The sequence below is a fragment of the Cydia splendana genome, chromosome 2 (genome assembly GCF_910591565.1).
Source record: "Cydia splendana chromosome 2, ilCydSple1.2, whole genome shotgun sequence".
In the NCBI taxonomy this organism is placed as follows: Eukaryota; Metazoa; Arthropoda; class Insecta; order Lepidoptera; family Tortricidae; genus Cydia; species Cydia splendana.
The window spans coordinates 27,786,055-27,812,459 of NC_085961.1; the positions used below are offsets into that span (position 1 = coordinate 27,786,055).

Genomic DNA, 26,405 nt, shown 5'->3' on the forward strand with positions numbered 1-26,405 from the left:
ATAATAGACTTATTACAAATTGAATGCCGTAATATTACATTTTCAATTTTCAGAAACATCGATCAATGAAATTGTAATTCCAGTGATTCCATTCCACCAGGAAAGTACGAGTATACCTCCTATTGTTGAGTCTGTCGAAACAAAAACCAAGAAGCCCAAACAACGTGCTACTAAAGTGTTGCCAGCTCGTCTCACAGACAGACATTTCCCTTCAAGGATTCCAGCTACAGGGCAGAAACGCATGCCTTGCAGAAGATGCCATGTCTGTAGTACTACTAAGAAGTTCAATAAGACGAGAAGGGAAACTAGATACTGGTGTGACCAATGCAACGTTGCTTTGTGTGTGGAACCTTGCTTTGAGATGTTTCACACTTGGGCTAGATATTGAGACGCGAAGGCATGTCTGTGGTACCTACGTGTCGCCTTTAACTCATACTTTTCAGGCAGGTTCATGCTGAAAACCAACGCCACTACTGCTGAGTGGGGATCCCATTTAGCGTCTTATGTTTTTTATGTCTGCATATCTTCTTTTTCTTTATTTGCTTACTATGATGTGACGTTAAATAAATGTATTTTTCTACTTATTATTATTGCTCGTCCTTATAGTAGTTTTCGAGTTGTATTGTATTGACTAGATATCCCTTTGAATTATCAGGAAGTTGTTGAAACATGTAGTTGCAGTTACGAATTTTTTTGCAGATGCTTTCAAGTTATTCCTTGAAGCACCTCCCAAATCATCAATGACAAAAACACTTAAGATTAATTGGAGTTACCTAGAAACGAAAAAAGATTACTAGGATATTCTTACATTTCGAAAAGTTCTAATAAAGAAATAGCAGAACGACAAATGAGATCAGCTTGTAGTTGTACAGCGAAATGTTACGCTATTTTCCAACATTTTTGGAAAGATCACTAAATGGTCTGAGAGAAGAAAGTAGTAGGTACATCGTAAATAGAGTGACGTGAGTGGGGAACCGAAGATGTATAGTAGACAGGACTTCACTGAGAAAGTATACTTGTACACTTTAGTCTTAGGATTTGAAATGATATCCGTTTGTAAAATCATGTTTCTAAACACTCTGCCCATAGGAGAGAGATTTGTTAGGTCATCTGTCGAGAAACATATGGATAGTGGTTTGGCGATTTCGTTGGTTATGAAGGTTCATTTTTATATATGTACCTACATATAAAAATAAAAAATAATCTTAGAGAAAATCAACGTATTATAAAGTAGGTATTGTAAGCTGTAAGTATGTAGGTCCTACCTATTTAGGTTGGTACTTATTTCATATGTGATACGATTATTTCAATAGGTCACACTCGACGAATAAAAAGCTATGATTGTATTTAAACAAAATTATGTTCCATTAAACAAAACAGCTGTATGAAATTAATTATTATTTCGAAAAATGTATCTAACTAGAAAAATGATAATAAATGTTCCATTCTAGGCTACATCTTCGTTGCACCAACGAGTATGGAGTTTAACCAGAGATTATTAATGCAAAGACAACGAAACACAGAAAAGGTGCGAAAATATAGAGAAGCTAGAAGAGCTGATCCCGAGAAGTACCAGGAATATCTCAGAAAACGTTCGATTCGAGAAAAAGAGAATAGACGAAGAGCTAAACTGGCCGCGTTAAAGCTATGCGCGTTTCAGCAACTCTGAGCCCCTGGTGAAATTGGAATAAGGAGACAATCTGGTCTTTCTATTACCGTGAAAATCGAAGTTTGCAAAATGCGGGATCTTTCTCTGTTACTCTAATTACGCCTTCATTGGAATAAAAGGGAATAATCGATGAAATGGTGTAAGGCCTGTAAGGGTAGCCATCCCAATTGCAATCATGGGGCATATGCAACTACTCTGAAAATTCAAGAATGTCTAGAGCTAACTCTCTTGTATTCACGACTTTCGCCAGTCATAAAAGAGACTTCACCCACGGTGTAAGTGGCTCTAGGTCTAGACTCACTTGTTGTATTTTTAGAGTAGTTGATTTTTCTTTTATAGTCGCAATTGCCCTTGCTGATCGTAATTGCTTTGACAATTCTGTATTTGTTATAAATGCGGACGCAGTTCGGTTTGACGACGCGAATTCTTGAGCTTCGAGTTTACGATTCGCAAAATAATTTATTATTTCAAATAAAATTGGAATATAAGTACTCAATGTTACTCGAACGCTTTTACTTATATCTACATAATTATACCCCAATGCGTTCATAGGGAGGTACAGTCACGCTCCGTGATTGTTGGACCATGTAAGTATTGAACAACCAATTTAGCTAGGACCCTAAATTACTTAACTATCACGGACCGTGACCGTACCAATATATTTGGTCAGCAAGATTTCATACTATTATATATTATAAGTACTAGATAGCTACAGACGAAGTGACCAAATATATCAATGTATAGTAGTATACCCTATAATGGACACGGAACCAGTAATGGGACAAAAAAACACAATTCCTCTAAAATAAGTATATAAAAGTAGTTTATAAACACTGGATATATTTTTATCATAAATAAGAGTCCTAGAGCTGATTATGATTGAATTTTTATTAAATTCGGTTATTTTTTAAGAAATGTGCGTCAACCCAAAAGTTGTCGTGCCACTGAAAAAAAATATCACTAAAAATTCTTAACAACTTCGCTAAGAGAGGTGAGTTAATTTATTAAATTTTAATTAATTAATACTTGATGAAAACTAGAATGTGTTTTGTTAATTGCATTTACCATGAGATAAGGTATACAACACACTATGTTGTGACTCCACAGATGTAAAAAAATAGTGTTATTTGGCCCAATCCCATTATAGGAGCTGTAAAACTGCATACCTCCTATGATGGGACAATTGACATAATGATGCTTGCCATGCCATAATTTCATGTTTTAAACAATACAGAAGTAAAATGTAGTTACGAAATATGTGAACCAGGAGGTATTCTCGGACTTAGGATAAATTAATATCGTTTTTCCAAACTTTTATTTAACTTGCCTTGTTAGTTAGTGTGGGTCAAATCTTGGTAGCTGAATTTGACCCACTTTTCGATTTTCGATTCAGTTGAAATTTTGTGTAAGTAGTGTAAGTACGTAATTAAGTATGCAAATCGGATGATAATGCAATATTATGATAACATGGACTTGATCTGATGATGGAGACAGGAGGTGGCTATGGAAACTTTATCGCAATAAACCCTAACTAATTGTGTTTGGGTATATTAGAATTGTCTCGATGAATCTAATACAATAATAATTGGCTGTGGAAAGAAAAATACATTCAGCGATAAAAGCTTATACCAAAACGTGATTTTTTTGCCTTAACTTATTCCCCATATCTATATTTTATACTGATAGAGCAATGTCCATTATAGGGGGCCCATTACTGGATCCACGTCCATTACCGGGGGCCCATTACTGGAGCTTTGGTGTCCATGACTGGAGAAAAAAAGCATAGTTTTAATTTGTTAATTATGTGGAAACTCATTGCAGTATCTTTGATACAACACGCCTAAAACATGAAAGGCGGATAGGACTTTCATCTTTTAACACGCTAAGCGGAGAGAGTTTACATGTACAAGGGAAATATCATAAATACTCCAAATTTCCTCTTAAATGTCCCATGACTGGTGCTGTTACTATATATGGTAAAATTATAGGTAAGTAAGTGTGTTATTGCAACACATTACGAGTATAAGCCACTTTGGCATAAGTACGGCACGAATATACGTGGCTATTGAATCCAGTGGCCACTAAGTGCTTATTCTTAGTCGTTTATAAAACTTTAAAATATTTCTTTTTCTCCAGTTAAAATCATCCAATCAAAGCGAGGAAAACCTCTGTTAATGTTACGAGAGTTCACCTACACGATGAGCGGCAGCGGTTCGGGGACCACCAGACGATGGGTCTGCTCTTCAAACCGATCTAAAAACTGCAAGGCCACGGCGACCACCAGTCAGACAGGGGAAACTGTACATATTTTGAAGGTGGCGGAAGACCACAACCATCCACCGCCCGCTTTCTACGTCAGTTCCAGCGGGCAGTACATTAGATTGTGATTTGTATGATTGTATTATTACCAGAGACTTTGTATCTTTTCTGAATGTTTGTCTTCTGACAGGCGGATTAAACAATCAGCTAGAAAAAAGGTCTATCAATTTTGAACCTTTTAGTGAAATAAATACTTACTATAAAACTTATCTGAGCTTTCAACTGTTGTCACAATAAAAACCTATTTTGGTCGGTAAACTTGTAAACCTTGAAATACGCTTGTGAACAAACTTTTAGGTCGCCTGATGGTAAGTTTATAGACGCTTGCAAGTATAGGAGTGTCACATGCGCGTTACCAATTGTACTTACATGCCTTTTTTAGTGTTCATTCCATAGCCGGAGCTTCGCGAGTTGTAATCCACCCATTGGTAGCTTAGGAACCTGGGCTCCCGAATAGTCCGAATGCATCCGGGAAACGCTGATATGGTAAGAGTCATTGGCTACATTGATCCTTCCACATATTGTAACTTATGTGACGTAAGGTTTGCAGACTCACTATTTAAGTACCTATATTGCTACAGTCGACTCTCGTTAATTCGAAACTCAAGGGACTTTTAAAATATTACGAATTATCGAGAGTTTGAAATATCAAATAGTTCGAAATTTTTGAGAGAAAAAATATGAAAGTTCGAATTATTGAGTAATAATTAATTATGATTTATTAACTGCTAATTTACATGCACATACATAATGTAAATTAATTATTAGACTTTGGGAAGAAATCTGTAATATTAGTTTGCTTCAAAGCACATTGCTGAGACTGATCAATAACTTTTTTTTTAACAGAAATACTTAGCGCCGGAAATGATTTTACAATAACAAATGCTAGTGCAACGATGAACTTGAACTTGTCTCAAACTGTAGGGTACTTACACTTACCTCGGAAATCTCATAACTTTGAATTGTCGAGTGTTTGACGCCTATGAGTTCGAATTAACGCGTCGTTTTGTTACGTAGCTATGATTTTTTTGTTCGAATTACCAAGTGCTTAATAATGTATTGAATTATTTCGAAATACAAAGAGATTTTCTAGGGAACTCGTGATAACTTCGAATTATAGAGAGGTTCGAATTATCGCGGGTTTGAATTAACGAGAGTCGACTGTATGTTTGATTAATCCTGTCCACTTGTAATTTATTTACATTTTGTTACGTAGCTATGACGATTTATTTAACGAGTTTTTGTAAACAATACAGAACTGTAACAGCTGCTCACATGTAAGAGCTGCTCTAGCTGTTTTGACTTAAACCGTTAGGGCGCGGCCACACTGGCAATTTGCGAGCGAGTTGAATTATTTTTTTTGGCCTGAAGTTAAATTAAAGGAAGTTAGATAAAATCTATGCTGGCCAACCCCATTATATTTATTTCCCGAGGCATTATATTTCCTATACTACGTTAAATTGTAAAGTTATTTTTTTTAATAGGCAAGACTTTAAATAAATAACCCAAGTAAGTATAATAAGTTTATTCAAATCAAGAGCAATACCCACAATAAGTACAGATAACAATATCAGTCAAAATTAATTTAGATCTACTATACGTTGGCAAGAATAGACAGGCAGAGGCCTACCGCGAACATCAAAACTTCGTTATTTGCCTCTCTATCGCTCTTGCATATTCGAGCGATACGGCAAACAGACGAACGAGCGAAGTAGTTTGCGGTAGGCCTTACTGCCGAGATTTTATACGACATTTTGTCATTATCCTAAATTTCCATAATAGGTATAAAATAATTTTATTGCTATTGAGCGTCAATAGATACACCTACTTACGGCTGCCATTCCACTGAGGCAGAAATGAGCAGAGATGAAAAAAATCAACCAACAGCATTAACCCATTCATGGCCACGAACCGCTGAGCGTACACAATATGCCGGGCCACCATACAAACCGTTTTTAGCTAAAACGTATGACTCAGCTTATGGGTCTCGAGCCTGGCGCGCACGGTAAATAAATCGCCGCTTATGAAGCCGGCCGGATGAACAGCATTATGCAACATTTATACTAACCACCGTTTTTCTGTGCCTATAAAAAAACTAATTATTGCAGTTTGGTTAGGCAGGTTCAAATTCCGGTAATCCATAGCCATGGTCACAAAATACGAAATCACTAAACAGCACAGGAGTATAAAGTCGCCCACGAATAAATCGTGACTAAATAATATTTCCCATGTTACTCCAAAATACATCTCTAATAGGGGGGATGGGATGAATCACTTCTTGAACTCTTGTGACAAATACCACATGAAAGATAATACCGCCGCCGTCTCGGATGCATTCCTTGTTTATTGTCCAAGTGTGTCCGATAAGCTTACACCTGGTCGGTCATTTATCTTTGTTTTGGTAAACGCCATTATATTAGTAACAATAGAGAACTTAAAATGTATTATAGTATGTACTTACTTTCTAATCTGCCGTAGAAACCACGATGTTTTAAAGAACTTGTAAATATTTGTCACAAACTATTTGTAATACAATACATATTAGTTAGTGATGACTGTTTCAACCGCCTTGTTTTATATTGAAACGAAAAAAAATGAACCTTAACATCATTGTTAGACTGTTAGTAGGTAATTGCCTAAGATACAATACAATGATCACCAAATATTATGACATAAAAGTACAGTGGGAGAAAATCCTAGTTGCCTTACCCCTCATACAAAACACAATATTATTATACTACGGTTTGGTTCCTACAAAATGTGGCTTACCATCATCCAAACAGTAATCGGTTGTAAAATGGTATAATATCAAACAGCTTCAACATGAAATAAGCTTTAAAACCAGCCAATAAAGTTTATTTTAGCCTGCTACGGAAACATTAGTAGTTTTTACAAGTAGCGCCAGGCCACGGTGACCCACACCTTGAGCCATGTCAATAACTTCTGAAATATATATATTTTTTAAATATGGATTTTTCTGTTTGCTTGCATCGCATATGTATCTAGAATTTCAGTATATTTACTATATTGCACTGATAGTAAACCAAACTTGAATATTCTAGACCCTGTTTTCATTAAAAAATACGTGCTTATAATTTTTTAACCTAATATACCTTATAGAAATGGTTGTTAGCTTATATGATACTTACGTTATTACATCAAATTACGTTTCATTTAAGTTTAAATCAGAATTTATTCAAGACTCACATGTGAGTCACTGGCCCTGCGGAACTGTTTGAGCATGGCCCATACGCTGAGTCGCTGGCCCTGAATGGGTTAATCCACATCTTATCACTACTCCACTAGATTAGCTTCCTCTCATCTCCGCCTCAGAGGGAAGGCAGCCTAATACTTAAAAAAATATAATGCAGATCTATTATAACAACCTAATGATAACATATAAACTGGATGAACTGGGCGCTTATCTTTACACAGTAGGAGTAATATAATTCTAATACATTATCTTTTATTATTTGAGGATTGGAAAGGGAGATGGCTCCTTTAATTGCCCAGCAGTGGGACACAGTGTTTAAAAAATGAGTAATTCTGTCTAGGTACTTCAAAATGTCCACTAATTCCATCAAATTAGTCTATTTTTGGATTCATCTGACATTCTGAACTTTTCGGTATCACCCGAAACCCGAATACATCTTAACAAGATTTTTGAGCATGAACTTAAAGTACACAGGTCCATACTTATGACATAAAATTGTTGTAAATACAATAGTAAAAATATGTAATTACCTATTGTAACTAAATTTACATTAAAACTAAAAATAAGCAGTGTTTATAAAACATTATTAAAGTTATAAGGTATTAAATAAGTATCTACTTATTTATTCAAAAACATGACGGGTGTGTAATTATAAAAGTCACTATGTTACAATTGAAAAACTCAATAAAATAAATGTGAGTTAATATGTGTTCAAAATGCGAAAGGTTTAAATATTATAATAGTGAGTGTTTTACTAAACATTGCTACTTTAGAGGTAGTAAAAATATGAGGTATTAAATCTTAAAATCAGCCTTATTATTTTAATTCATAAGTTAATTTACTTCTTCTCTATTAAGATGTCATAAAAACAATAAGTATTTTAAAGCATTTTATTAATGTGCATATAAAATATATTCTCTTTATTCATTCTAAAATTAACAGAAAAACATGAGGTAATAATTTTCAAAATCAGTCATTTTATTTATTTACACGAGCTTCTAGAATATAAAAATAATACTAATTAAAATCAAGTATAATAAGAGAAGTCTTACATCAGTCTTTTTGTTACAAATAGTCAAACAATTTTGAATGATCCATCATTCCGTCTATAAAATCCAGGCGCGGGGTGGTTATGACTGTTACGGACCCGCTGGATGGCATTACCGTTTCCGTGAACAATTGTAGTAACATCAACGTGGCAGCCGGTCTTTGTGCGAGATATGCAGTACCACTGCTTCTTTCCATATGCCAGTTTATTCTTCAGTCTGAATGCATATCCTTGGTGGACTAAAAGTAAGCTTCCTTTTCTTGTTGGCACAAAGTTGGCCACTGAAATGAGAGTTGTATATTAGTAAATGTGTCAAAAAATGTGAATTACATGTACCTAATTATGAAAATAAATAGTTGTTTGTGTCACATTCATTTTGGGGTCGGTTTGTAACTATATTGAAACACCAAAATAACTTGAAAAAATTCAGTGATTCTCATTGAATGACAGTAAAAATTGTACATGAAAAAAGGCTAACACTATAATTTTAATACCTACTTTAAGGGGATGTTTAAATAATTAACGAATTTTCCTAATCTATTTTCTGTCATAAAAGATGATGTACATTTTAGACTTGTTCAATTTCCTGACGCAACATTGGGGATTAACAGAAAACAAACATTCTTCTTCACAGGTTTATTTTTAAATCAAATCCAAACACCTCTCCGTTATTCTTTACAACACAGATAGACACTAAGTTTTCTTTTACACTTCTTTCGAACTTCTGTACTATTAAAAGCAAGTTTAAGTTTAACTCAAACTTTGCCTGAACTTCTAAATGGCCCTATTTAACCTTGATTGGGGATATATTAAAACAAACTTTTAAACACCACAAATCACTCTATAAACAAAACACTACATTGACGTTACTACATTCTTGTATTCATTTAGTTGTCGTAATAAAAACGAATAAAATTAAATACTTCAATGAATCTAAAACAAAACGATTGACGCAACATCGATGACAGGACGACGCGCAAGACGCGTCAAAAGGAATTACAAAAAAAAAGTATATTTGAGACACGTATAAAACCACACGTATCGCGATGATAGGCTCATCAGTCATCATCATCAGTCGGGATTTGAATAGGAAATGCTGCAGGGTCGCGTTTTGTAGAAAGATTGTAACCTGTAATCGCTGTCTGTGTCTCTTTCTAATAAATCTGGTTGGTCGTTAGAAAAAAACGTAAACTGAGGCTACAGGCATTTTATAAAATGACCCATGGAAGGGCACGATTAAGACGATTTCGTGTCCTTGGCCAGCCTTTATTAGGTACTTCAATTTGCCAATTAAATCCTATAGGAAATTGGGATAGATAACCATAGAATTTAATATTATTGTAGTGATTTTTAACCACAACTATTGATATTAAAATGTATGTCGTCGCGTAAAACGGAAATACATAGCAGAATTAGATAAACTATAATAAACAATGTATCATCATAATATAATATGTGTAGTGTTGCTTCTACGGAATCCCGATTATTACGTTTCACAGAGATAACATTACAATCTACGATGTTAATACCATATTACGCTAATGAATAATGATAACGACAGATAAAAATGTTGGAACAAAGTCCGTACCATAATCGAGTTTCAAAATCGAATTTTCATTTGAAACTAGTCGAGTTGCGTTCTTGTGTTCCGTCAATCAGTACGGAGCTGTCAGTCTCAATTGTCAAACGTCAAAGCAAAAGCAGTGTTCTTGTTGACTTGTGTTTTGTAAGAAAGAAAGAATTCAATTCGAGAGATAATAATTTGGTTGCATATTTTTTATAACTGAGATCGTTAATATTTATTATAATGTCACGTGTTTATGAGGACTTTTTTTGCTATTATACAATTTCTAATAATGTGGTGGTGTCCAAAAGGGATTACAGTGCTTTATGGAGGTGATATTAAGAACATTAAATACTGAGAATTGTGTGACTGGTATGTAACGACACCCGATTTATGTGTCGATCAAGTGTATTAAGTGCAATGCACGATTTCACGATAGTTTGTAGGTAAACAAATGTATGTAAAGTTTAAAGTGTACATGTAAATGTTGTGTTGCATGGTTTTGCAACTTGCAATCATTTTATTAATTTTTACTCCGTTTCGAAATGTCTGTTATCGTTAAAATCACGGATATTGTTTGGCAATTGAAGCATTATCAATATAATTTACAGCTGTGTACCACATAACCTTACTTTTCTTATCTGCTATCATTACAAACAATAATCTGATACATATACCACTGATTTGTGGCTTTTTAGTTTATATCGGATTTATTGCTAAGCTCATGAAAGTAATTTGTTGTTATTTAACCACTTATAATGAAACGAATGCGTAATTTAAAGTTCTTGAGTAATATTAGACTGAACTCATAAAAAGAGATAACTTATAGCATGTAGCACATAAACTACAATTACCTTACCACATACTTCCAGTATGCTACCTTTGTATGGAAGTTCAGTATCAAAATAAAACCTGGCTTTGTAAAACCAGTGGAAACAAAGTCTAACTACAACAAGTTACATTTATTATAATGGTAATTTAGTAAAACATCAACCAAAAATATTCAGCTTTTGTTCATGAGTACAGTGTGTGATTAAGGTCTTAATTTTTATTATTTACTGTATCTGCTGCTAAATCTATTCACATATGTATAGAATTCGAATTCTGACTGTTACTGCACCCATGAATGCATGATTTTTTGTATGAATCTGGATAGAGCAGAAAAAATGTTCTTGAAAAAAAATGGCTAAAGTTTTTGGTCTGGATCCTTATCATACAAAGACAAGAGGTTATGGCATTGTGTATTTATTTTGCCTCCTGTTAATAATACTTGACATGGACAGTCAATTGTACAGTCAAAGAATTTAATTTCCGACTGCAGTCAAATTCAAAAACATTTGTGAACTTGTCCATACATATTGGTTTCAAACATATTTTAAAATTAAGTTTTTTGTGTAAGAATTTGGAAAATAGTTTGCATGTTTTATCTCATTCTGTAACTGAATTGTGATATCAGTACATTGTGTTAGGCAGAAATTTTAATGTTTACTTTTAATTTAAAAAATAAAGTTTGGGGTCTATATTCAATATAATTGACTTTAGTTTGGTTGACCCTCATATCATGTCTGTACTTTGACCTTTGCTTGTTTTACAGAAATCATCCCTGAAGTCATCCGCAGACTAATATAAAATTAAATTCTACAAAACATTATTTTGAATTATTTTCCTTCCTTCCCTATTAGATGAATAATATGCGAAATTAGTCATTTATTGCACAAGGTTCTTAATAAATCCCAATTTGTTCCAGGTATATTCATAAATACGAGAGGCAATTCAAAACTATTCATATACCAAAACCACACATTCAGGTTTATGTATAAGAAAGCATACGGGAGCCAGCTGTGGTATTGCTGGTACTTCTTCAGCAGATGTTGTCCGGCGAAGCTCCGGATAAATGATGCGGGGAAGGTGACGGAGAGCATAGGCCGGCATAACCATGACCCTCCGACCTGCTGGATGACTCCTGATGGCAAGTCATACAACTTGCCACCGCTGCCCTGCAAGAACAACGACCGAAGAACACCATAAGGCTACAGACGTTGCAACAAAAGGCATGCGATTTTAAATAATTGCTGTTTAAGTTGCAAGCAGCAGGCGTGGCTCACTCGGCGATTTCGTCGCGTCGCTACAAGTACATGCGGCTAACACCAGTTTTGGTGTCTAGCCATAGTAGTTGCCGCGCACCGCTAGGGAACGGACGCCTGCTCGCACTTGCGCCACCTAGCGGTCATAGCTGTCGTAATAGACACGTTTTGTTAGAGAGTAAACCTTCTGTACCTAGTACTATTCTTTATTCTGTGGTAAGAGCAACGATGCAGCAATGTATTTCAAATCGCATGCGATTATCGGTGACGTTTGGAGAGGCCTAAAACCTAATATCATGTGATGAAAACATTGTTTTATTTGTTTCACTGCCCTGTAAATATGAGAACAAAGTTTATATTAAGTAAGTATAATTATGTTGAGATTCTATTTGCCTTTATATTTTTATTGTTATTATGAATTGTTTAACACTTTTAGATTAATTAGGGTTTAAGCATGTCATGTCCACAAATTATTCAAAGAATGAGATATTTGTTATTTATACATACAGATTATCTAAATTGATGTTTTATATGTACATGTTTTATTTTATTTGCCATAAAAAATATAAAAATGTCTGGTTTTTAATGCCCAGTGAGACTAATATCTCTCACAAATGTAATTTTTTTTAAGTAATTGGTTAACTGGGCAAGGTTTGTGGCGTTTTTAAACAAACAAAAGGCTGCTGCTATTAATAACGATTTTTAACTGTAGGTAAACTGATATTGTGGTACCTTTTGGCTTAGAAAATGATGTTAAAATTATCTTCATGACAAGCATAGGTATATTATTTTATGAAAATTATGACTTTGATTCAGCATAAAAATACCTACGCTCAAGAGCAATAATAAGGGGTCACTTACGTTTATATTGCATAATTCATTGCTCCTCAGTGTAACAAATATTTTTTTATTATAAAAATATTGCCTGTTTCTTCCATATACAATTTAGCTTACAAAATGATTCAAACAAGTAACTTACGCGGTTATCACCTGCGCCTGCGGCCCTCACGCCGCTATGGTGTGTGAGCGAGACAGCGCTATGCAAGCGATGTCCCGCTCGCACAGTGGAGCGGCGTACGGGTCCACATCTAATGTGAAGACCGCCTTACCCCACGGATCATACAAGAAAAAAAATCAAAAATTTTCAAGTGTAATTTGAACGTGTAATACAGGAGCAAAAAGAGTTAGTTTTCTTTTGTTTACAAAATGGAACGAAAGAGAACAAATGCAAGTCACTCTAGTAAGCCTAGGTCATGAAGGCTGGTGTTAATTAGTTCACGGCAACAATGGTGTCGGTTCTTTATAACTAGTCCAGTAAACCTCGCACGATACAAGGTGAGCAACTAGTTATTGCTGAAATTTGAAATATGGGAAATAAGTTTAGAGTCACACGAGCCCGCTACCAAAAAGCCCCATACAATCGAAGTAAAGCTCTCATTTTAAAACGACATGTTTTTATGGTACCTATTAGACTAAAATATAACAATTCCATATATAGTCCCACGAGGTCTCATATAGATGCTACATTAGTAATGAAGCAGTATTGTTTATATAAGTCATTATTGTCATAAAACTCGTAGTTTTTTACTTTATAAAACACGTTTATAACCAAAGGAGTGCCTTTGTATCAAGAAAAATCAAATTTTCTCCTACCTAAACAAATTGGAAATGCAAAAATACAGATTTTCTATGTATGTACCAGTCTAAAGACATGCAATAGCAATCGTCCTTTGTTATTTAAGTATTTGATAAAATACAGAAATACAAGCGTGACAGATTGTGTACAACCCGCATTATGATAATTCTGCTAAGGTAGAAAATCAAATAGGTATACATAAATATGTAGGTACTTTTCAAAGAACCATGCGACAAATGAAAATGTCTGTCGTTTTCTGCGCATTTTCGTAAGATGCATTATTTAACAGATATAAAGTGATGTTAAAAGTCATGACAGCATTTGTTAAGACTCGAGTTCCTCAAACATGCATTATACATATTATATTAAGAGCAAATGAATACTAATTTAAGTTTTAGTCAATTACATGCAATACTGTATATATCCTGCAAAGTTGCTTATAGGTTTAGTTCGAACAGAGCTAAGAGCGGTTTCGCACTACGTCCGATCCGAATCCGATCCGAACCCGTGAAAACATGGTCCGTAGCAGCCGTAGAACTATTTCTATGGTAAGTTACGCACTAGATCCGATCTCCGTTATTCGATTTCTTTCCGTCATTCAACGTGTGCGGTGCGATATTTTCACGGGTTCGGATCGGACGTAGTGCGAAACCGCTCTAAGACTGCCTTTCCACTGAGGCAGAGATGAGAGACCTGCGGGAATTATCCAATTGGTTGTAATCCAGCAGAGCGGAGATGTGTGCCAGTGGCGTAGCTAGGCGTGGGCCGTCGCCTACGGCCTCGCGCCCCAAGGGGGGCCTCGCGCGAGGCCCCTTCGGGCACATTAAAAGAAAAGGGCCTCGTAGATGCGACTTCGCCCACGGCTAGATAGTTCACGCTACGCAACTGATGTGTGCAATGCTATTGGTTAATACCCGCACGTCTCTCCGCCTCAGGCAGCCAGGGCGCCTAGCCAACATGCCAATCGTATTCGCTCCGTAGCGAACGAAACCCCAATGTCTCCATCGCACCAATATGGTAGAGTGATAAAGAGAGATCGCTACACTACGGAGCGTAAACGATTGACATGTTGGCTAAGCACCTTAAGGTTCGAAATGCAATCGTCACGGAAATCAATCTGTATAACGAGAAAAGCATTATTATGTACACTGGGTACATTCAGTTTACAACTTGTTACTTAATAGTTTATTTTTTAAATAATCCAAAATCTTGCGTAGATAGTTAACAAATTTATAACGTGCCTCTAGTAGGTAGAATTTAGGAAAATAAAAAATTATATCGTGCCTTTCTAAATTGTTTATATGTATGTTTACCAAATATAAAACTAAACTGTGATCATATTTGTTTTTTTTTTTAATTTTACCTAATATATAAAAGAACCATAGGACCGCTGGGCAGTGGCACCTTATCCCAAAAATTGGCGTATTCAATGGTTTTTACGAAAATTATTACACTGCAGTTTGACCTTCCACCCCATAGATAGTGGAAACTAGACTGTCAAGTCAAGCCGGTTTTCTCAGTAGAAAAAGGCAGCATAACTGAAAAATGTAGGAATAAATGGACCTTTCAAACAAATTTTATTTATTTATTTGATTTTCGCGCCTTTTTCTACTGATTAAGTTGGCTTGCCAGAGTATATATAGACTTATTAGGGTTAGTTAGTTACGTTTTTTATCAACAAAAATAACTATCCCTCTAGCTAAGGGGATTGCGATACGTTGAAGAAAAAGGAGGCCTTTGCCCAGCAGTGGGACACTATAAGGACTCATATAAATATATAATGGAAAAGCAACTGGTGAAAGTTTATTACCTAACCTACTCTTGATTGACTTAAGAACAATACTTAAAAGAGAGGTATACATAGGTAGAGTTAGACCAAGATAACTCTGCACTCTCTGCAGCGACTTTGATAGCATAGACTGCCAGTATTACATACGTCATAATTTCATAGAAGTTTGACGTTTAAAAGAACACTTGCACAGTCTTAGCTATCGAAACCACTGCAGAGTTTTCTTGGTACTCCATATACCTATATACTGTATATAGCAAATACTACCTACAAAATTTTATGCCTAAGCCGCCCACGACATGACAAAATCTACCAAGACAAAGGCAGTTGTGATGTGTCTGGAAAACTGGAAAATTATTTAAATTTACTATGGAATGGAAGAAATATAGTCACAAGCTATTTTTAGTTATATGGCAACCACTTTGCCTAACTATTAGTTAAATAAGCTGTCATTTCATTCATATTTCGGTACAGAAACACACCCTGAGAGACCGGACATGGCAGTCGTTTTAGTTCTTGTGCTATGCTTGAAATTTGATTACCAAAGCGGTTGCTGGGTTCCTGATGCAACCAGGTGACCCTGCCTGTGAAGCCGATGGTCCTGGGTTCGAATCCCGGTAAGGGCATTTATTTGTGTGATGAGCACTCAGTCATGGATGTTTTCTATGTATTTAAGTATTTGTATATTATATATATCGTTGTCTGAGTACCCACAACACAAGCCTTCTTGAGCTTACCGTGGGACTTAGTCAATTTGTGTAAGAATGTCCCTATAATATTTATTTATATTTAATTGTTATTTGGAAACCGCAATTCTAAGGCAAAATAGTTTCACAAACGGAAGAAGTAACTCAAACATAACAGAAACGAACATTGAGTTGTATTGGACCATAGTTGGGTGGTTTTACGGTTTTTCACAAAATTACCTGGACTCTAAATTCTGGCATTTTGGAGTTCACATTGGGGCCGGGACCAACCGACCTTTGAAACTATCCGGGCGGATACGTAATTACCCTCATTATTGTTATAATATAACACATCGACACAGGTTTCACTGGTCGTGGTCGCGGCTGACTGATACGAAACGTCGGTAAATCAAGGTAATTGAATAAAATTCGCGTTAGACCCGTCTATAAATGTGAGTTAATAAGTATACTACTATATAGTTTCGCCTGATGGTAAGTGACCACCGCATATGGACGTCTGCAACTCAAACCTGTAAGTACCTACAGTCCTTTTTAGGATTCTGTACCCAAAGGGTAAAAACGGGACCCTATTACTAAGACTCCGCTGTCTGTCACCAGGCTGTACCTCATGAACCGTTATATCTCGACAGTTGAAATTTTCACAGATGGTGTATTTCTGTTACCGCTATAACAACAAATACTAAAAACAAAATAAAATAAATATTTAAGTGGGGCTCCCATACAACAAATGTGATTTTTTGCGTAATGGTAAATGGTACGGAACCCTTCGTGCGCGAGTCCGACTCGCATTTGACTGGTTGTTTGGGGTTCCGTAGTCAACTAGGAACCCTTATAGTTTCGCCATATCCGTTTGTCTGTCTGTCCGTCCGAGTGTTTGCTCCCAGATAGCTAGAAAGTTGTTTCAAGAATACTGTAGGTACCTAGTCCCTCGAGAAAACCTCAGCAGGGAGCTCATTTCACAGTCGGAGGTTGCACGGGAGGAAATTCTTCTTAAACCGTACAATGCGAGACCGTTTAGGTTCCAAGATGTGAGGGTGAAGGGGGCACCACGGTGACCTGTGTTACAGAAGTCAAAGTCCTGTCCCAGACTATAGCTACTTACTAAAAAATTAGAAATTGTGACCTGTAATACCTTATTACCAATAAATGATGTCTTATATGTCTACTATCTAAATAACAAGATATGTTGGCCGTGTGCGTTTCATTAAACGGTTTTATTAGCTTGTTTAACTCAAATCGTAACATTTTTTAAGGTCGCTCAAGAAAGCAACGTCAATGTCGCAAAGGAGCTACACCAAGGACCTATAAATATAAACCTTATTCTTCTGAAACTCTAGCAAAAGCCGTACTAGCAGTAAAAGCCAAGGAACTGAGCCCATATCAAGCTGAGAAAAAATATAAAGTTCCCCGGCGAACTATAGTAGACAAACTGCATCAAAAACACCCAAGACCAGTTGGAGGGCCGACGAAAATATCTGCTGACATGGAAACCAAAATCGTGAACTACATTATGACCAGAGACAGCAAAATATCTTCTAAAGCGGACATTAGACGCAGAGTTGCTGAGTATGATCTGAATAACGGCAAACATATGTTTAGTGGAAAGCTTCCGGGTCATCGGTGGTTGCAAAACTTTCTGCGACGCCATAACGATAAGTTAGATTTCTTCGAAAGAGTAAAACGTGAAAAAAATGCCTGTTAAAATGTTTTTAGACTTACGTCTCAATATACATAAGTAAATTATTCTCTTGTTAGGCGAATTCTTGATAAGATATTAAAGAAGCGTGACATTATTTTTCATATAAGATTACATTTACTAGGTTAGGTTATATTTTATATTATAGTTAAGTTTCATGTTTCATAACCTTAATTTGATTTAAATTACAAAATTAAAGACCAGATGCGTAAGTGGCTTCAGTTTTGTTTAGTTGTTTTTTATTTATTTATATCGTATTAGTCTGTAGACATTTATATGTAGTTCTTCATGAGCTGAAAAAATATTTATTTTCAGACGGTACATTACCACGCGGGAATCGCAGGCGGCCCGGAACTAGGCCGTACAGAGCCTATTCTCCAGAATCTCTAGCTCTAGCTTTAAAAGCTCTGAGGAGCAAGGAGCTAACAGTGTCCGCCGCGGCAGCCCTCTATAACATCCCAAGAAAAACTTTACTTAATAAATTAGCTCAAAAACACACTAGCATGCCTGGACGAAAACCGAAAATGCCTGCTGACGTCGAGAACAAAATAACGAACTTTATCATCATTGCGCGAGACTGTGGAGAAATAACATCTAAATCAGACTTACGTCGAAAAGTTCTCGAATACATAAGCGTGTTTAACTGTGAAAGTTTTTTCGGCGGTAAACCGCCAGGAGAAGCATGGTTGAAACATTTTATATATCGCCATAGGGACAGGTTAAAGCTGTGCTTGGAAACTCTAAAAAGTAATAGAGGCAGGAAAGTGAAGGAAGAAAAAAATGACGACAGATGAAATTAACTTAAGTAGATAATTTTATGTTGTTAGGGATCTCTGATTCCTGAAAAGGATCCTGGTTAAGTTATAGATTTAGCGAACCTTTGAATATATTGTTGTAGTGCGTAAAATAAACAAATTATGCCACAGCTGTTAATAAATACTATCGTAAATAAATAAATTCCTATCAACTTGAAAATATTTTTATTTAATTTAGCACTACTTTTTTTATTTAGTCGTAAATACAGAAATACAAATGCCAACAAAATACAATTTTTCATAAATTTATTTAAAATATAAGTCTTAAGTGTCAGAGTTTACAATACAATATAATACAAATCTTACAATCTACAATATACATCATTCATAAATAGGTACCTAAGAACTAAGAATTAAGATTTAGCATTAAACGTAACTATAAATAAGACTAAACCTAAACTAGCCTATTAAAACAATTCGAACAGCCCCGCATCGGTTCCGACGCAAAGGTGCCCATCACGCTTGCATTTAGCATTCCGTAAGTGATTTTCATGTGTTTTCAGACAGTACATTACAACCTCGCAGGCAGTCCGGAACGTATAGAGCATATTCCCCAGAAACTCTAGCTCTAGCTTTAAAGGCTCTGAGAAACAAGGAGCTAACAGTGTCCGAAGCGGTTGCCCTTTATAAGATTCCAAGAAGAACGTTACTTGACAAATTGGCTCAAAAACACACTAACATGCCTGGACGACAACCGAAACTATCCCCTAACGATGAAACCAAAATAGTGAAATACATGATCATGGCGCAAGACTGTGGAGAAATAACATCTACATCAGACTTACGTCAAAAAGTTGTCGAGTATATATAGTAGTATACCCTATAATGGACACGGAACCAGTAATGGGACAAAAAAACACAATTCCTCTAAAATAAATATATAAAAGTAGTTAATAAACACTGGATATATTTTTATCATAAATAAGAGTCCTAGAGCTGATTATGTTTGAATTTTTATTAAATTCGGTAATTTTTTAAGAAATGTGCGTCAACCCAAAAGTTGTCGTGCCACTGAAAAAAAATATCACAAAAATTCTTAACAACTTCGCTAAGAGAGGTGAGTTAATTTATTAAATTTTAATTAATGAATACTTGATGAAAACTAGAATGTGTTTTGTTAATTGCATTTACCATGAGACAAGGTATACAACACACTATGTTCTGACTCCACAGATGTAAAAAAATAGTGGTATTTGGCCCAATCCCATTATAGGAGCTGTAAAACTGCATACCTCCTATGATGGGACAATTGACATAATGATGCTTGCCATGCCATGATGATGATGATGTTTTAAACAATACAGAAGTAAAATGTAGTTACGAAATATGTCAATCAGGAGGTATTCTCGGACTTAGGATAAATTAATATCGTTTTTCCAAACTTTTATTTAACTTGCCTTGTTAGTTAGTGTGGGTCAAATCTTGGTAGCTGAATTTGACCCACTTTTCGATTTCCGATTCAGTTGAAATTTTGTGTAAGTACGTAATTAAGTATGCAAATCGGATGATAATGCAATATTATGATAACATGGACTTGATCTGATGATGGAGACAGGAGGTGGCCATGGGAACTTTATCGCAATAAACCCTAACTAATTGTGTTACGGTATATTAGAATTGTCTCGATGAATCTAATACAATAATAATTGGCTGTGGAAAGAAAAATACATTCAGCTATAAAAGCTTATACCAAAAATTGATTTTTTTGCCATAACTTATTCCCCATTTCAATATTTTATACTGATAGAGCAATGTCCATTATAGGGGGCCCATTACTGGATCCACGTCCATTACCGGGGGCCCATTACTGGAGCTTTGGTGTCCATGACTGGAGAAAAAAAGCATAGTTTTAATTTGTTAATTATGTGGAAACTCATTGCAGTATCTTTGATACAACACGCCTAAAACATGAAAGGCGGATAGGACTTTCATCTTTTAACACGCTAAGCGGAAGACCATTTACATGTACAAGGGAAATATCATAAATACTCCAAATTTCCTCTTAAATGTCCCATGACTGGTGCTGTTACTATATGCATGTTTAATTGTGAAAGATTTTTCGGCGGTAAACCGCCGGGGAAAAAATGGTTCACACATTTCTTGACCCGCCATGAAGACAAGTTAAAGATGCGCTTGGAAACCTTAAAAATTAATAGAGGCAGGAAAGTGAAGGAAGAAAAAACTGCTGACATGAAATTAATTTAGATAACTTTATGGATCCGTTCCTGGTCAGATTATACTTATCATCATCCTGAACTATCCTAGATTTAGAGACACTCTGAATATATATTGTGTTTGTGTGTGTATGTAGTTAGACTAGTTAGTAAAATAATCAAATTGACCTTAGCTGTCAAAAAATACTAACATTAATAAATTCCTATCAAAGTGAGAATGTTTTTATTTAATCTAGCATTCGGTAAGTAGAAGTAGGCAAAATTATTTCTAGAAAAGAAACCCCATAGCTGTAGTTTTCATAATTAATTAAAATAAAACTTTTAAATCAAGTAGGTGCTTTATTTTCAGCCGGTACAAATAGAATAAGCAAGCATTGCCCACTTAGAAATTACAGGGCCTATTCTTCTGAAACATTAGCAAGAGCTTTAGCAGCAATAAGAAATAAAAAGATGACCCAAAGAGACGCCGAAAAACGGTTTAAGATTCCGAGAAGTACGTTAAAAAACAAACTATCGCAAAAGCTGCAGAATCCCCCAGGACGACCCACCACACTGTCTGCTGTCGTAGAAAACAGAATTGTCGACTCCATCAACATGGCGTGGGATTCTGGTAGAATACGCTCGAAAGCAGAAATATACCGCAATGTTCTGGAGTATTTAAACCTTCATGTTGACGAAAATGGCTTTGGAGAAAAATCTCCCGGAAAAGACTGGCTGGATGGCTTTTTACATCGCCATAGAGACAAGTTAAGTTTGTGCTTGGAAGTCATAAAATATAAAAAAAATACGAAAAGAAAGAGACGACGGCTAAAATATACGAACGAGTAATTGCCTTAAAACCAAGACTAGTAGATTTTTTTTATAAACGTAGGCTGTTAAAAAATAAAACAAATCGGATGCTTATTGATTTCTTGACGTAAAAAACAGAATTGTTAAATCCATCAACGCTGTCTGGGATCCCGACGAAATAATCTCGAAAGAGAAATATTTAGGAAATTACTCAGCTCCTTTGGAGGCAAACCTCCTGGAAGAGGCTGGAGCTGGATTTATGACTTTTTACATCGCCATAAAGACAAGTCAAATTGAGGTTAGAATTCATACAGACCTATGAAAGTCTCCGCTGATGTAGAAAACAGAATTGTTAATTACATCAACGCTGCTTGGGAATGGGATTCGGAACTGTTTGGCTGGACGACTTTATATGTATATCGCCATAGAGATAATAAGTTAAATCGGTGCTTGGAATTAATATAAAAAAATGACGTCAAATAAAATGTTCGTCTTCATCCCTAAAAGCATTTATAAATAAAATATATCGTGTGACTTACAGTTTAGAATAGTATTATCCTTTCAATAAATTCGAAGCTGATTCGTGAAATTAGTAGGTATTATTATTTAAACAGAAGCTTTTAAATGGGTAGTCCTATATGAATCAACCTACATATTAACGGAGTGCCTAAGGTATCTATTTTTTCTGTATTTGTGTAATGCTAACAAATAAATAATGTTGTAGTAAGTAGTTATGGGTTTGTAGTACATTTAATGGGAAATTTATTTCAGACGTTACAATAAGAAGGAATCGCAGGCGCCGGCAAGTTAAAACTTATAAAGCCTATTCTTCTGAAACACTGTCTAGAGCTTTAGCAGCAATAAGAAACAATGAGATGACCCAAAGAGATGCTGCGACACTATTTAAGATCCCAAGAAGAACTTTGTCAAACAAATTATTGCAAAAACACACTAAACCAGTAGGACGTCAGACCATACTCTCGTCTAGCGTAGAAGACAAAATTGTTAACTTCATCAACGTGGCTTGGGCTTCCGGAGGAATACGTTCTAAGACAGATGTACATCGCAATGCTTTAGAATATTTAAACCTTAATCCCTTTGAAAACTCATTTGGAGGAAAACCTCCCGGAAAAGATTGGTTGGAAGGCTTTTTACATCGCCATAGGGATAAGTTAACTGTGTGTTTAGAAGGTAGGAAAGTTAAAAAAGAAAAATTAAGCGGCTAAAATGTCCTTTCAGAATAAAGAAGAAAAAAATATTGATTGTTTTTTTCTAGATCATTTACATTTACCTGGCAGGGAAAGTGACTTTCAACACATTCACTGCCAGCGATCTGCTAGTTGGGTTAGCGCTTTTCGCTACAAACCTACGCTCGTAGCGCGTAGCTCGCACTGGCAGTACCTATATATGTTAATATATCCGGTCTTTCATTATAGGTATCTGGTTTTTAATTTAAACAGGTAATATATTTTCAGGCCGTAAAATAAGACGGTGTCGCAAGGGACGTCCAGCTAGAAATTACAAAGCATATTCTTCTGAAACATTATCTAGAGCTCTAGCAGCAATAAGAAGCAATGAGATGACGCAAAGGGAAGCCGAGAAGCTATTTAAGATACCACGAAGAACTTTATCAAACAAATTATGGCAAAAGCACACTAATTCGCCTGGGCGTCTGACCAAAATTCCCGCTGGCGTAGAAGATAGGATTGTTGACGCCATCATCGCGGCTTGGGACGACGGCGAAATTCACTCAAAACTAGACGTACATCACATAGTACAAGAATATCTAAATCGCCATGCCTGTGAAAAGGCTTTTGGAGGAAAAGCACCCAGTAACTCATGGTTGGAAAGCTTTTTCCAGCGACATAGAGACAGGTTAAGTCTTTGCTTAGAACTTATTAAATGTAAAAGAGGGGGGAGGAGAGTAAAGAAAGAAGATGAAAGTTAATGGTTAATTTCACTGGCTCCTACTGTACCTAGTTTGATTTGTCGTGAACGTAAATATCGAAACTTGGTGTTTGTGTGAATATAAATAAATGTTTTCTCTTGATGTCTACTTTTTACTCTAAAAAGCAACGGCTTCTTCATAAAACTTAGAAAACCTTTGTCTAATGTTGTCTCTTTCTAAGAAACTGTAATTTCAAAATGTATGAAGGCCTACCGCGAAACACGAAATTCAATTTCGTTATATGTATTTATGCTGTCGCTCAAGTATGCAAGAGTTATAGAGAGGCATACAACCAGTGATCACTGCATACAACGAAATTTCGATGTTCATATTTCGCGGAAGACTCTTAGAGACAAACGGTTATCAACGGCTTGTTAGAGATGGCAGACGTTTATGAATAACGCCAGTCTTTATTTAGACGAGAGATAAGTAAGTATTAATACCGTATCATCCATTAATCTATCACTGCACTTTGGACCTAACTACGTAGATTCATTATCAATCGTTAATCTTCAGATAAGACTAATTAAAACCCCGGTAAATAGAAGATATATAAAATTCTTACTATATGGAAGGACACCGTGAGATTTGTGACTTTTTTGTAATTGTGGAACTCTATTATAGGACATCTATTTCGGTTCAAAACGATTTACCTTCAATGACTATATGTGACGTTATCTACGAAAAGGGACCTTATTGTCGATGGCGCTTACGCCATTATTAACGATGTTCCGATATAAATACAATGCCGCGCGACGCTGTGTGGCGTAAGCGCCATCGACAATAAGGTCCCTTTTCGTAGATCTACATGTATTATCTACAGGTTGGCCCAGAAATACGTTAAACTAACCAAATTTTGGTTGGGTTTGGGAAAACGTATTTTTGGGCTAACCTGGACTTACAATCTACAGTACAGACACCTACGCCGTTGTGTTTATATCTACAGTCGCTAAAAATATAATTACGTTACCTACAAAAGGTCGCTAAACAGGAAAACCAGTTAGGTATAAATACAAATGGACTTTGGACCTGAAAGATAACATTCTATTTAGTTAACTACCATAACATGAGTGACGTTCGCCACCGCATTTCTGGCGCAATTGCAACGTTAAATCCGTCACTCATTTTATCAAGAAAATTGACACATACAGCGATGTTATTAACGCCGCAGAGTAATGTCGCAACAGTAATGCAGCTGCAGTTGTCATCCGAATGTCACCATAGTTCTAGATACGAGTAGAATGAGTAATGTTTTCCTGTAACGACGTAGTTAAGCTGTTGGAGCAGCCTCCTTGTGTATAAACCTAGTTTAAACACTGTAAACTATATAAGTAGTATAAGAAATGTTGTAGGCTACTGTCTTAAAATAAATTATAGAGAATATTCATTGAGCTCAAAACAATAGTTTTATTTACTCTCTCTTAACTTACCTTTTTAATATTTTTATACTTTTTGGAGAAAAGTATTGGTGCCATTATCTATCTTTTAAACTATCCTTATATGCAGTCTTTGCTTTTTCGAACCTGCAATCGTGTAGTGTGACAAGAGAGCGTCGTACTCACGAACCCCTGAGACACCTACAAATAGTCTATAGCTCTTTAAAAATAAATATACTTGTTTCATTTGCAGGTCACATGAAAACGCGTAGGCGAACTTTTACTTCGATTCCTGATGAAAGTGAAGATGAGCAGCTGTCCGATGATGATGATAAATATAAATTACCTTCTAAAACTGAAATCGAAGTTGAAGACCCCGAGTATGAATTTACTGATGAAGATGACAATGCTTTTGAAGGAATATATTTGGAAGAAGAAACGGAAACTAGCAGCAATGAAGGAAACTCAAAAGAAAGAGAACCTAAAGGCGCAGTAAAAAAAAAGACGCAGAAGAAGACTAAATTGATTTGGGCTGAAAAGTCGATTGATTGTGATAGCCAAAAGGTTGCGTTTTTGCGCTGTGAAGATGTGCCAGAGGAAATTATGTTACTAGAAACACCAATGGATTTTTTCAAACATCTTTTTCCAACAGCAGCATTGAACCTAATGGAAGAAGAAAGCAACTTATATGCAGAACAAATCCAGCCTGAGAAGGCAAATACGATTTCTAGTGACGATATCCGCAAATTTTTAGGAATCATTATTTATATGTCTGTAGTGCAACTTCCGTCAACGAGGCTTTACTGGAAGAAAGGGACATATATCGAAAAAGTGGCATCATCTTTAACATGTAACAAATTTGAGGAAATAAAAAGATTTTTGCGGTTTTTTGATAAAACTAAACTCAAAGCTGGAGACACAAATTACGATAAACTCCAAAAAATAAGACCTCTAATAGAAATATTAAAAGACCGTCTACGAAAAGTGCCTAAAGAAGAGTATTTGGCAGTCGACGAACAGACGATACCTACCAAAGTAAAAACATCAGGTCACATTTTCTTTCATCTGATTGATTTGACGTGTGTAAACAGCTGGATATTATGGCGTCGAATGATGAAACAGAAAAATGATCAGACATACATGCCATTGCTAGATTTTAAATTGTACATCGCTGATGTGCTAATGCAAGAATCGTCCCAAATGTTTACACCATCAACTCGTAAGAGGGCAACTGTTTCTGATGTGCCAATCGAAAATGTAAGAAAACCTAGAAGACGGCAACTAGACATACCTCCAAGAGAGGTGGCAGAAGATGGCATAGGCCATTGGCCAGTTTGGGGAAACGATAGGCAAAGGTGCAAACATTGTAGCCTGAAGTCGTATATATATTGCCGCAAATGCGTTTGTTATTTTTGCCTAAACAAAGACCGCAACTGTTTCCAGGCTTTTCATGTAAAATGATTTATTTATGATGATGTTGTTCGTCTAATTATAAAAGTATTTTTGTAGGTATTAATAGTATTTTTCAAACTCGATGGTTATGGTGACAGGTGTCTCCATATATAACCTAAAAATTT

The 26,405-nt window shown here is 35.8% G+C and overlaps 1 long non-coding RNA gene across 1 annotated transcript; it reads left to right on the plus strand.

The window, feature by feature from the left end:
• Nucleotides 1–9,674: 9,674 nt before the first annotated feature.
• Nucleotides 9,675–14,869, plus strand: LOC134806053 (uncharacterized). The gene is made up of 2 exons (XR_010146459.1): nucleotides 9,675–10,270; nucleotides 11,562–14,869. It is a non-coding gene; the product is annotated as an uncharacterized LOC134806053 (long non-coding RNA).
• The last annotated feature ends 11,536 nt before the right edge of the window (nucleotides 14,870–26,405 follow it).